Below are 14,152 nucleotides of genomic sequence, written 5' to 3'. Positions count from 1 at the left end.
ATGAAGCATGTTACATTTCAACAAACCTATTATCTGCTTACATTCAACTCTTCACTGTTGTTCATATCTGCCCAACTGATCTCTGATTTTTAGCAGCCAATCTAACATAAAAATGAAGCATTATTTCATCATCGTGCTTTGGTTTTACATGCATCTGTTGCCCTCGTGGTAGGTTTTGATCTTATGTATTTATTCTTGTGTTGTGGTTAGAAAATCCTACCCGTGCCCCCATGTTTCCAAACATAATTCCTCTCCTGAGTTGACATGCTCAGGATTGCACAGTTAAACAGATATTTATTAGTTTATATGTTGTTTATGTTTAGGGCGAAGCACAGTTAATAAAATAATAATAATAAAGAATAAAGAATGATGTGAGTTTTAATGTTTTCTGTCTATTATTATTTTTAACATGTTTAACTTTTAAGTTATTTTTTGCTAATTGTTCAGGGACAATTTTATTGTTCTCTCTTTTCTGTAACTACTTTGAGTGTGTTTACAATCAACCAGTGGAACCAGTTTACCTGCAAAATCGCCTTACCCTACATGTGCCCACTTGACCATTTCAATCAGCAGAATTGGCTACTACAGGTGCCACATAATACCCATTCCACATTTGTAACATCTTACAAATGCAGAACTCAATTGTTTAACGTGGCAGTGCCTGCGCTTTGGAATTCCCTGCATATTGAGATTAAGCAGGCGCCTTCACCTTACTCTTTGTGTGTGTGTGTGTGTGTGTGTGCCTGCTAAAAATACTTACTGTTTAGACAAGTCTACCCAGATGCTTTCCTGCCAACCTAGCAGTTCGAAAGCACCTCAAAGTGCAAGTAGATAAATAGGAACCGCTCCAGCGGGAAGGTAAACGTCGTTTCCATGTGCTGCTCTGGTTTGCCAGAAGCGGCTTTGTCATGCTGGCCACATGACCTGGAAGCTGTACGCCGGCTCCCTCGGCCAATAATGCGAGATGAGCGCGCAACCCCAGAGTCGGTCACGACTGGACCTAATGGTCAGGGGTCCCTTTACCTTTACCTTTACCCAGATGCTTAGGAGGTCGAAGTAATTTTATTGTTTTGCAGTTTAAAGCAATGTTGCATTCCCCCCCTGATTTTCCTGTTTTGTCTTTCGAACAGCTTTGAGCTTTTCTACAATCCAGCGGTGCATAAATTTTATGAAGTAATAATGAACAATAAAGCTTATGAAACAAACAAACCATTTGAGGGTTTGTGACCACAATCCCCACCCCAACAACCCTCCTAAAGACTTGCCTACTCTGGGAACCCAACGTGTAGGGGTTCCTTATAAATGTTGAATTAGGATTGTCAACCTGCCATCCTCTCTTCCCACCCCGGGCTTCGCCGTGAAACCCTGAAGTAGGGCCCGTCGCTCCCAATGCAGTTTACCCCGCTCCCCACCGAGATAAAAATGATTTTAGGCTCGCAGTGATTTTAAATCACCTCAGAGCGAAGCTTTGTTTAAGAGGCAGGGAGAAGAGCCTCCTATTACCGTGGAGCGCTGTGGTAAAACTTAAAAATGAAATAAAAATAAATATATAAAATAATTACACCGCATACATTTCTCTGGGGATACGCTGAAAGATAAGCTTTATATATAGCGACTCCCCCTCAGGAGGCCCGCTACTCGCGGCTCGCCTCCCCCGAGCTCGCGCCCGAGCTCACCGCGCTCACGGCGCGCGCCGACGCAACGCCAAACGCTTTCCCCTTCGCTGCCTCCCCTTCCCCCTCCCCAATATCCAGTTTTGGCCCCGCCCTCTCCGACCACCGCTCTTGGCCCCGCCCACTGCTCTCCGACAACCCTCCCTCCTCCCGCTTCACAACAGCCGCCGCCACCGCGTTGCATTGTGGGACACAAACAAAGTGCCCGGCTAGGCTAGGCTGGCTGGCTGGCTGGAGTGGAGGGAGGGAGACAGGAGGGCGGGGGGAGGAGGAGAGCTGTTCGAGTGCCTGGGCCCCGCGCGCGCGCCAGCCGCCCAGCCAGCGCGTGAGTGGCCCCGCGACGCCGCCGTCGCCGGTTCCTCTAATATCAACCCCCCCTCCCCTCCGCCGCTTCACCCCCGGCCGCCTGAGAGCGCCTGCGTAAGGGCGCGCGGGCCTCCCTTGCTCTCCCCCCTCCCTCACCCTTTTTATTATTTTGACGCCCGCACCGCGAGCCCAGAAGAACCAACGGCTGAGGGGGCTAGTGGCGGCGACGGTGGCCGCCATGGCCCAACGCGGGCCCAGATAAGGGGGCGGAGGAGGAGGCGCCGCCGCCTCTGGGCCCGTGGAGGGATACGGAAAAGGAAAGCTCGGCCTCTCACACATATATTTATATATACAGAAAGTCGTATATATTTATATATATCTCTACATATACACGCACACCGACTGGGCCAGGAGGAGAGGGCCTTGCCAATTGCAGGTAATGGCGACTTAAAAGAGGCGGCGGGGGTCGGTGGGTGGGTTTGGGATTCGGGAGGAAGAGGAGGAGGGGCGGGTGGAGGGAAACACAGAAGCAAGCCCCGCCCCCTTGTTTCACTTACCCCGCCCCTTCTCTAACCCCCACCTGCGCGCTCTGTGACCCTCCTTAGCTGGTACCCCTCGGCATCCCCCTGTCCCCGTTCGCCTCCTTCCTGCGTGAGATTTTCCCGCCATGTCGCTTTCCGTCTGCTGTTTGTGATTTATTTACTGTACTTGGGTTTTAGGTAAGGGGAAGGCCCCCCACCCCGCCAGAATATAATGGGAAACAAAAAGAAAGGAGCCATGAAGGGGGGGGGATTGGATAAGGGGTATAAGCAAATTTTGATACATTCATGTATTGCATGGTTGCACACAAACACAGCATATAAGTATGACTGCCTCAGCAGCATTTATTCACCTGTTTATTATTTATTTATTTATCTATCTATCTATCTATCTATTAAAAATGCATGCAAGCTTCTCCCATGCCAATAATTCCCAACAATAACAATAAGTCTACTCACCATTTCCTAAAACCAGGCATCTGTTCAATTCATTCCTGATAGTGGCTTTGCCTCTTTCTCTTGCTTCCCCTTAGTTCCTTACCCATTAACTGTTGAATAGACCAGTCTTGCTCAACCTGGTGCTCTCCAGTTGGAGTTGGATTTCTGCTCCTGTCAGCCCTGGCCAGCATCACCAATAGTCTAGGATGATGGGAATTGGAGTCCAGTAACATCTGGAGGGCAACAGGTTAGGAAAGGCTGTAATAGACTGTCTTGGCATTGCTTCAGGTTTTTATCTATTTTAAATATCATTGTTAATTCCTTGAGGTTTGCCTTGCTGTCTGTCATTTACCCACCCTGCTTTCCTTTCTCAGATTTTACAGTGGTAGCAGTCCATAGTTTAGCCATCCTTACCTTGTGTCACCCCTTAAGAGATTTCCCATTGGGCCCTATTGCACTTCCGCTTCTATTTTTAAAAGCTGATCTTATACCTCTTTCTACATCATATCTTTTCTTAATGGCTAATTTTATTTACACTGTGATGTAGATCACATTTGCTAATCCACAACATACCATAGGCATCTCACCTGTTGACAATGCAAGGCTTTTTAAAATACATCTTCTGTTCTTAAAACCTCACGCTTTGTGCAGCAATTCTTACATGATTTCTTCAAACGCCATTTCCTTTACATATTGACTTCTATCACTTTCCTTAATATGCCACAGTGCCCAGCAGACCTTTAGGCAGACATTTTGGGGTAATGGAAGGTTACAGAATATAAGGGAAAGGCAACATAAGATTTTTTTTTTTAAAAAAAAAACTGGAACACTGGAAGCTAATACAGTAGAAGTTTTTCACTTATTTAGAAGAATAGTGACTGCACAGACATTTGTTTAAAAACAAGCAAGTAATAACCCAGAAGATTCTGGGAAGTACCTAATCTGTTGCTCCTTTACAATAATTTCCTATGTAACTCTCCACCTCATTCCCTTCAAGTTACTTCGTGCAAACTGGGACATCTCACTACAGAAAGTTTATTATTATTATTATTATTATTATTATTATTATTATTATTATTATTATCAGTGACTCTTGGTTGTAAGGTGTTTAATTTCTGCATGTACCTCTAGATAAACTACCATAGGCCAGCTGACAGTATTGAACTTGTGTAGAGATGGCTTGGAATCAAATCCCAGCTCTGACTGGGGATGGTCTTGGATGAGTTTCTGTTTCTGCTCACCTGTAGTCTGCTTTACAAGATTATTGTGAGAAAGTAAGGATTCTAATCTATGCAGCATTATCCTTTGTGAAGTTAGGCATGTGGATTCTCATTAAAATCAGTAGGCATATGCATTGGATTTAGCCTTGATTTACTGTATAATAAAGGAACAGTTGAAGGAGTTGGGTACATTTAATCTGGAGAAGAGAAGACTGAGGAGAGATAGGACATCCACCTTCAAATATCTAAAGGGCTGTCACATGGAAGATGGAGAAAGCTTGTTTTTTCCTGTTTCAGATGGTAGGACCTGAACCAATGCATATAAGTTACAAGAAAAGAGATCCTGACTAAACATTGGGAATAATTTTCTGACAGTAAGAGCTGTTTGACAGTGGAACAGACTGCCTTGGAAGGTGGTGGACACTCCGTCATTGGAGGTTTTTAAGCAGAGGAAGGATGCCCATCTGACATGGGTTTCCGCAACCGGAGGCATTGCTTCTGCACATGCGGCATGTAGAGCGCTTCTGCGCGAGCGGCGAAACCTGGAAGAATACTTCTGGGTTTGCCGCTTTCACAACCTGAAGTTTACGTTACCCGAGGGCAGCGTAACCCGAGGGTCTGTATTGACTTTTCTTCCTAAAGATGATTGCAAATATGACTGGCCACATTGTGGTAATTGATAAAAAATAGGGGCTTGCTTTCTCCTCTGTAGTTCACACGTTTGCCAGTGAACACATTTTGTTGCCCAGTACCAAATTGGTAATTCACAAGGAAAGAAATGTGCATGTGCAGTTTTTCTTTACCTTTTTGTTACTTCAGGTAGTAAGATAATGGAGCCTTCATTCTGGAGAAATGTGCTGGTAAACAGAAGAAGGTTTTGACCATAGTGTTGCAGGTTATAAGTTCAAATCATGGTTATTCTCAGGGTTTACCTATGTCTATGCTTGCCAGGTTGGGAAAGGTATAGAATGCTCAACTTGCTCAAGGTAGCATGTGTTTACATGTAACATTGTATGGATAAGCCTCTTTGTGCTTGAGTGAAACAGTGGTTTTACAGTGGTTTTGTATCTCCACCCACCCTCTTTATCCTCCCACATGCCCAGGATGGTTTACCACAAACTACGGTTAGTTAAGCACTCCAGCTTTATACCATAATTCATGACTTGAAGCAGGTTGTGTAGCAACTAACCATTGCTTGTTGTAAACCACAATTCCCAGTTTGTGTGTCCAAACTAAGCCAAACTAACTTGGTAGAAGCCCTCCTCCCAGCCACGTGTGAGGAGAAGGGCTCAAGCTCAAGCTTGGCTCAAATTTGTAAAGGCTTGTCCTCATAGCACTAAACTATGGTTTAGCACAGGGGTCAGCAAGGTTTACCTTGCCTGGGCCGGTTCACTCCAGCGGAGATCCCTCCATGGGCTGGATTGCGTGCGTGCGCGATTTCCAGTATCGGCATCTGCGAAGGTGCGATTTCGGCGCCATGGAAGCAAGCGCAGCGCACAGGGACTTGCCAAGCAGGTGGCTCGGTTCAGGGGTGGCTAGTGGGCCAGTTAAACGACCCCCGTGGGCCCCTTGTGGCCCATGGGCCTTAGGTTGCCTACCCCTAGTTTAGCATTATGTGCATATTAGACCAGGTGTGAGCATTTGATATGACTGCTTAACATTCTGGGACACATTTGCATCAGGAAATGTCCTATTGAGGGATAAATTTTAAGGTTGGAGCTAAAGTGGGAAAAACCTGACTTTGTTTCACAACCCACATATTTCTCTTCCTATATGTTCATTTGTGTTCTTCCTCCAAGAAGGAAGCAGGGGTGATGTTCTTGGTCTCACAACGAACCTGTGCAGTAAGTTGGACTGAGAGATGGAAATTAGATACTGGCAGCTCAATGAGTTTCACAGTTAACAAGTATTTAATTCAAGATGAGAAATTCAGGTGCCATTGTTTATTCTCAAACCACTACATCACACTGGCTTAAAATTATCATGGAAGCAAGGGAAATAGCGTAGATAATGTAGTGGCTATAGAGACGAGTTACAAATCAGGAGGTCCCTGGTTCATTTATACCCTCTGGCATGAAATGGTTAGGTGGCATACACACACAGCTTCAGTCCTCCCCATCTGTAATATCAAGAGGAAGAATATACTGATCAACCTTGCAGGGTTCTTGTATAAACTAGATAATGCATGTGAAGCACTTTGAACAATTAAAAGGGCTATACAAATCACTGGTGGTATAACTCTGAAGCTTATCATGGTAGAAACAATTCAGGTAGTAGTAGTAGTAGTAGTAGTATTTTGGGGTGCATACATTGTTAGTTGGCAGTCTTGTGCATTCGTATTCAAAATTATTCTAGGAGTTCTTAGACTGAATGAAAAGTAAATAAATAGTGCTCTTTGTTCATAATGGATCTAATTAATAGTTCCATAGATCAACTTTGTGATCAATGCAGTTAACCACTGCTTAGCAGCAAAGAACTTATTTCTGGTGAAATTCTAAGGCACTTAGTTCTCTAAGATTTGGGATAAAATGTGATGGTAATTACTGCTTCCTTTTATGTAGATAGTGCAGGTTATATAAAAGTAAGTTTCTGTCCCTTTTCTGTACAGTAGCCCATCCATCTATTACTGCTACAAAAAGTAGAAAGGCACCTGTACCAAACTGAAGCGGACAGCTCTCTTCTGCTTATCTTTCTGTCGCTTTGTGCAGCAGGCCTGTTGTCTGTTGTGCCAAACAGTTCCCAAAGCAGACAGGTGTATAAAACTGCAAACCTCAGAATGTTTACCAGGAGTCTCACTGGTCTTGGAAAGAATAACCTTTTCCTAAATGCATCTACCTGAAAGTAGGTTTCCATGTGATGAAATCAGAGCAGGTACTGCTTCAGCAGAAATACCGTGTTTCCCCCTTTTTAAGACACCGTCTTATAACTTTTTTTCGTCAAAAAAACACACGGTGTCTTATTTTCAGGGGATGTCTTAAGGCTTGGTGCTCTAGTAGTCAGTGCAATCACACATAACACTTTCTGGCACATGCAGTTGGAGATACAGATCAGCTGTAGCGCAGAAATCAGCTGTTCCTGGCTCAGCTGTAGCCCGCGCCTAGCGAAGTCAGCCCTGAGAAGGGAAAATGGCATTTTAAAATGCTGTTTGAAGTGATTTCAGCCTGCCTCCCCGCCGCCCGGAACCAGCTGCTACAGCGTGGAGTGCTCAGCAGCGCCGGGCGGAGCGCCCAGCAACACGGACGGAGCGCTCAGCAGCACCAGGAGGAGTGCCCCACCGTGCCAGGCGGCGGGGTGGCAGGCTTCCTTGGCAGGGCCAGGAAGAGACGAGGCCGCTGGCTCGGGCGCTCCTGAGTCCTGACCCCAGCCGCTTCCACGCGGCAGCAGCAAAAGAACCGTGCGGCCACATGGAGAGGCGAGTGCCCGAGTGGGAAACGCGCTCTCTGCAAAGCTCTGCACTCGCTTCATCCGCCCGACGGGAAAGCGAAGTGGGGAAGAGAAAAAGAGCTGCTTCGGTTTTTTCTCTTTTTCTCTTCCCCACTTTGCTTTCCCGTCGGGCGGATGAAGTGAGTGCAGAGCATTGCAGAGAGAGCGTCTCCCACTCGGGCGCTCGCCTCTCCAAGCTCTGCACTCACTTCATCCGCCCGACGGGAAAGCGAAGTGGGGAAGAGAAAAAGAGAAAAAACCGAAGCGGCTCTTTTTCTCTTCCCCACTTCGCTTTCCCGTCGGGCGGATGAAGCGAGTGCAGAGCTTTGCAGAGAGCGCGTTTCCTGCTCGGGCACTCGCCTCTCCATGTGGCCGCACGGCTCTTTTGCTGCTGCCGCGTGGAAGCGGCTGGGGTCAGGACTCAGGAGCGCCCGAGCCAGCGGCCTCGTCTCTTCCTGGCCCTGCCAAGGAAGCCTGCCACCCTGCCGCCTGGCACGGTGGGGCACTCCTCCTGGTGCTGCTGAGTGCTCCGTCCGTGTTGCTGGGCGCTCCACCTGGGCGCTGCTGGGCGCTCCGCCCGGCGCTGCTGAGCACTCCGCGCTGCAGCAGCCGGTTCCGGGTGGCAGGGAGGCAAGCTGAAATCACTTCGAAAGGCGTTTTTAAACGCCATTTTCCCTCAGGGCTGACTTCGCTAGGCGCGTGCTACAACTGAACCAGGAACAGCTGATTTCCCCGCTACAACTTATCTGTATCTCCGCGCTCTGCTTCCTTGCTTTGCCCGCCGCTGCTGAGCGTTCCACGCTGCAGCAGCTGGTTCCAGGCCCCCAGCTGGCAGGCATGGAGGTATGTCTTATTTTCGGGGTATGTCTTATATTTCTCAAATGCTTAAAATGGCTGCCCTGGCTTACTTTTTGACTACGTATTTAAAAAGGGGAAACACGGTAGGCAGCTTGCTCAACTATTTAAAGTGGACCCAATCTGCTTATTTCAGATATTCATCTAAATTGAATATGAAAGCTATTATTCTGAGCAACAAGCTATACAGTAGTTGGTAGAGGTGTTTCTTTTCAGCATTCAGTTGTTCCCATTAGATAGCAACATCCCAGTTGGTTTTTGCAAAACCTCAATATAGTGCACTAAAATCACTTAACTCCAGTTTAGTGTCTAGCAGCCAGCAGTTATAGCATAGCTTTTCAGACTGCTCTGCAGCTACAGAAAGAAGAAGAGCAAGTGAAAGGGATTTGGGAGCTCATGCCAAGTTGATTGTCCTCGTTTGAAGTATCATATCACATTTGAAGGCTTTTATAATTTGACATTCAAGAAACTACTGTTTGAGATAGTAACATGAAGTAGCTGTCATATTAATGAGCAAATGAATTTTACCAGCCTGTTGAAGTTGTCCTTCAAAACAAGTTACCCAATTTTGGATCTCATAAGGTGCTCCCCACACCACCCTCCACCCCTGAGTTAGAGTTAGACAAAGCTGGATCTAGTTTTTGGAAAGTTAAATACCTAGCCTGCTTTAGTTGTTCTGTTTGGGTAAAATAACAAAGGTTTTATGTTCAGTCATGTATATTATGAGCCTTGCAAATAACTTCACAAAAGTTATTAGCCTACAAAAAGCCACCCTATTGATGTACCTTAATATGAGCAACTTTTTTTTTGAAGGAATCTAAAACTTTATAATACATAGGTTTATTCTGGGTTTGCAAAGTTAAGAAAAAAGTTCCATTGTGGGAGGAGGTGATGTGGGGCCTTTTCACCATAATAAACTTCAAATAAATATACTTTGCATAGGAGGCCACAGTTACCTGGATTCCTTCCACAAATTCTAATTGACAAAAAACAAAACAGTAATTCTGTGCAAACTGGCAGTTATAGGCAGTAAAATGTATGACTTCACAGATGAACATCTTACCTTCTCTTCCCTGGTTCCATTTAATTTGAACCAGGGTTTTCTGCCATTGAGACCAGAAGTGATTTGCAGTGCTAAGAGCTTAGCCCATGTACATTGAAGTAATACATTGATGTCTCTGAGCATTAGTAAACTGTCTTTTTCTTCTGTGGTTCTTTTTCCCCCACTGCCATTCTGTGCTATACCATAAGCAGTCTTGCACAGCCCTCAGATAAGTTCCATGCAAAAGCAGTTTCCAGGCTATTTCTTTTAAGGCGTCTGCAACAAATGCAAATAGCTAATTAAAGCTCACTTGTCACCTTTCCCTATGGCTCAGGGCAAGAAAAAGGTAAATAGATGGAAGAGCTCCTTCCAGAGACAAAAACACACCCAAAACTGCAGCCAAATCTGCCAACTCAGTCATTATCTTCATTTGCCAGGTCTTGATTCACACATAAAAAACAAACACAGCAGAGCAACACATCTGAACTCAGCAGTTTTTCTAAGACAGTCTAGTTATGTTGATGTGTCCATCAGTTCTGCAGTAGTAGTGGGGTGACAAAACCTAGAGGGGCATCTCTAAAGATACTGTTTTGTTCAGACAATTGACTAAAAATTGATTTAGAAAGGGTGAGGACAATGCCAGGTACAGTACTTGTCTTGTTTAAACTTGAGCAAGATTCCTGAAAGTCATTTCCTTTTACAGAAGTGGCTTACATAAGTTGAATGGATGGGTTAATGAATGCATACACAACTTGAACATCTGAGCACAGAAGCACAAAAACAGGTAACAGTGGGAAGCTGCAGGGGAGAAAAACCACTTTTGGGAAGATAACTTTTCAAAGACACAAATAAGAAAAAGTGAAAAGTTTTTTGGGGAAAATAAAAGCTTCATAAGAAAAAATTAAGTCAACAACTGCTGCAATTTACAGATCAATAGATAATTTTAGAGGCTGGACTTAATGGTCTCACTAGGGAAGATGGAGATCCTTGTATGTTGCTCCACTTGTGAAGAAGACAACTGATATATTTGTTCTCTCCTATTGTAAATCCATGCTTTACAATTATTTCTTGATTTCTGATATGTTAGATCAAAAACAAAACCCATACTTGCCAAGCTTGTTTTTTTAAAAAAGAAAATTCTATAGAGCATGAGTTTTCATTTTAAACTTGCTTAAATCATAACACCATCTAGAATAGACCAATAGTCGCAAACTTTTTCAGACTCAAGACCTGCCTTTAACCCAAATGTGCATTTGGGAATCCATTTCTTAGTCTTCTACCAGCAGTACTGGTAGAATAAAATGAGCATCTGTAACCCCCCCATGCTTGGCTGGCTTCCTCCTGAGTATAAACATATTATAGAAATAATATGATAGGAAGTTTGGCAACCAGCATCAGTCCTGGTGGGGCACAGGTGCTAACATGGGGGGTCATCCCCCAAAATCTTTCTGGTTGTTTTCCTGCTTCCCCCCTCCCCCTAGGTGTTGGACCCTAGACTTTGTCCTCGGGTTCCAGCGATAGCTGCATGATAACGCAGCTACTGTGAAATTACTACCCAAGTAATCAACTTGAAATGAAAATGCACACTGTCTTTATGTATTTCATACAGGAGTGAATCTGGGTGTCTGCCACACATATTGTTTCTGCAATATAGTAGCAAGGTCATACTGATAACAGCCTCTTAATTATTCTCACTTGCATTAAATTTCTGCATTAAGTAAAAAATGAATGTTTGAAAATACAGTTGTGGAACATACTTTTAAAAAATTGGAGCTGCTCTCAATTGAAGCAACCCTTCAGTTTTCTAACATCTGTGAAGCTTAAAGTGAAAGCTCGCAGTTGAAATGTGCAGATCTTTCAGTCATAGGTTTTGAGCAAAAAAAAACAGCTTTCTCCTTTTAAAGATACTATGGACTGGAATAGAGCAGGATAAATCAGATGAATGCAAATGAAGGATAGCTAACTTTACCATTACTACCAGACTTGCTACTGATTAATAAGTATGCTCATATTCTATTGAGCTCAATTGGTACTTACTTCCAGGTAAGCAAGCATAGGATTTCAGCTTCTCCTCATGATACTGTTGAAGAGTTAAGTGTTTTTATAAGGTTTAATTCAATATCCTAACGTATTGCTGCTTAACCTACTTACATTTAGGGATATTTATTTTGGAACTTGTCTTTGAAAATGAACTGGTTCTATTTGCAGCCTGAAGAGGTAAACAGGATTCTTGGAGAGGTACAGCCATCAACTTACATGCTTGAGCCTTGCCCTTCTTGCATAATAGCAGCTAGCCATAGGGGATAGACTGCCTGGGTTCAGGAAAATGTCATTGTAAGAGGCAGTTGGGACAACTGCTCCTCTAAGAATTATAACAACTCTGGACCCCAAGGGGTATAACAGCTGTCAGCCCTTCACAAAGAATCCCCTTTTGGGGTAAAGTGCTGCAGTGCGTGAAGACTGTGTAAATAGGGTACCTTGGGTGAAACTGATCTTCTGGTCAAGGAGTGCGGAACCTAATTCAGCCTGATGGCCATAGTCCCTTGTGATGCAACCTTCTGAGGTGTAGCAAAGGTGGTTGCAGTCAGACACTACTCTCCATCTAGACAATCAAAGAGTTATTGCCACAAATCAAGAACATATTCTAGCCAGGCAAAAGCACTAGAGAAAGGCACAGAGGAAGACCAGTGAATTATATGGCCTGGGAGAGTGTGACTTGTCAGCCATGTTATTTAGCACCTTTTTGAAACCAGTGTGAGAGGGGTTTGCAGTTACGTGTCTTCAGTATGCTGGTGTCTGTGTTTCCTAAGTTGGTCTAAATCAGGTGGGGCAGTACGGTAGAAGAGAGCTGATTCATCTGGTTGTAGTAATTGGGACATGAATTAGCACCCTAGCGTTCGCCTACTGTTGTTCCCCAACACCTGGTATTTAGAGGAATATTGCCTCTTTATGCTGGAGGTAGAACATAATAGCCATGGCTAGTCATGAGTTTGTCTAACCGTATTTTAAAGCCATCCAAGTTTGAGAGTATCACCACATCTTGTAGGAGCAAATTCCCAAGTTTAACTGTACAGTGTGTGAAAATGGGATGGCCTCAGGTTCTAGTACTATATGAAAGAGAGAAATTTCTTGCTATTTACTTTTTCTACATCATGCATAATTTTATACCCTGCTATTATGTGTCCCCACCACCACCAACTCAATTCCCCCCCCCAAGCTATACAGTGGTACCTCGGTTTATGAACACAATTGGTTCCGGAAGTCTGTTCATAAACTGAAGCGTTCATAAACTGAAGCGAACTTTCCCATTGAAAGTAATGGAAAGTGGATTAATCCGTTCCAGATGGGTCCGCGGTGTTCATAAACCGAAAATACATAAACCGAGGTGTTCATAAACCGAGGTTCCACTGTAAAGCCTTGGACATTCTGAAAGTTCCGCATAAGAGAGTAGCTTATTTTGTTTTCCCTGCTCTGCACCTTTTCCAACTCTGCAAAAAAAATAAATTAGGTGTGGAGGCCAGAAGTGTACACAGTATTCCAAATGTGGATGCATAGATTTGTATAAAGGCATTTTTTAAAATTCCTTTCTTAATGATCCCCTTTGTGAAATTCACCTTTTCCACATCAGCCACATGTAAGACAACTGATAGTAATAGTAGTACTGTTGTAGTAGTAGTAGTAGTAGTAATGATGATGATGATAATAAATTACAATAAGACAAAGGCACTGGGGCTGGGCAGCTCCCTTATTTGAGAAAGAACTCTGAAAATCAGATTCACAGCTTAGAAGTACTCATTGATCAAGCCTTTTCAGGTTTGCTTTAGGGTCCCTGTGGTGGCGCAGTGCTTTCTAGCAGCTGAGGCTGGTACTTCAGCTGTGACCTCTCCTGGACAGGGATTTTGGGGAGATGCTGATCCACACCAGTGACATCTCATTTAGGCCACTATAATGTGTTAGGCAGAACTGCCCTTTGAGACTCTTAATAAGATACAGTTATTTCAGAATAGAGGAGCAGAATTTAGCTCCTCTAAATTCATTGGGAACATATTACTACTAGTTCTGAGAAACATACTACACTTGTTTGTTCTCATGTTCAATTCAGGATGTTAGTTTTAACCCTTTAAAGCACTTCATGGCATGAAACCCAGGAACCTTACAGACCAGTATTGAAAGAAGGTTGTACTTTACTGGAAATTGAAGTTTATTGCTATGTTGTTTTAATTGTGTTATTTGTTACATTGGTTTTAATTGTTTTGTTTCCATTGTAAACTGTGTTGGGATAATTATTTGAAGATTAAGGCAATATCCACATGCCTTAAATAAAGTAAATACTTCTAACTTCTGTAGGACATGGTGCAGGGTTGCATTGTAAGCTACCAGGAGCTATTGAGCTTTATTTTGGATAGCACAGCGTTGGAAACTTCATACTTATAAGTTATCTTTCAGATAAGACTGTCTTAAGAAGTTGACCTGAGATGCCCATTCCAGTATAAGGAGCATGTTGTGCTATATTTAGAATTCCATGAGTATTATTGAAAGCAGCAAGATTTGAAAAGTGGTTGTGGCCTCATCTCTTGTTATTTGTTCACTTGGTCTAGAAATACTACTGGAGTGATAGCCATCTTGCAGTGCTAAAGTTTCTGAAGAGTAGTGTGC

The 14,152-nt window shown here is 43.9% G+C and overlaps 1 protein-coding gene across 4 annotated transcripts in view; it reads left to right on the top strand.

Moving 5' to 3' along the window:
- The first annotated feature begins 1,886 nt into the window (after positions 1-1,886).
- Positions 1,887-14,152, top strand: part of ZBTB44 (zinc finger and BTB domain containing 44) — a 39,651-nt gene continuing 27,385 nt past the window's right edge. Inside the window, exons 1-2 of one of the 4 annotated variants that reach the window (XM_060268564.1) lie at positions 1,887-2,415; positions 10,200-10,280. The gene's annotated coding sequence lies outside the window, so the exon portion shown is untranslated. The remainder of the gene's footprint in view (positions 2,416-10,199; positions 10,281-14,152) is intronic. The other 3 variants (XM_060268565.1, XM_060268563.1, XM_035139372.2) reach the window with 3 other exon arrangements.

The sequence above is a fragment of the Zootoca vivipara genome, chromosome 15 (genome assembly GCF_963506605.1).
Source record: "Zootoca vivipara chromosome 15, rZooViv1.1, whole genome shotgun sequence".
Lineage (NCBI taxonomy): Eukaryota > Metazoa > Chordata > Lepidosauria > Squamata > Lacertidae > Zootoca > Zootoca vivipara.
Note: the sequence above shows the minus strand (reverse complement) of the source record. Positions and strands in the feature narration are given on the sequence as shown.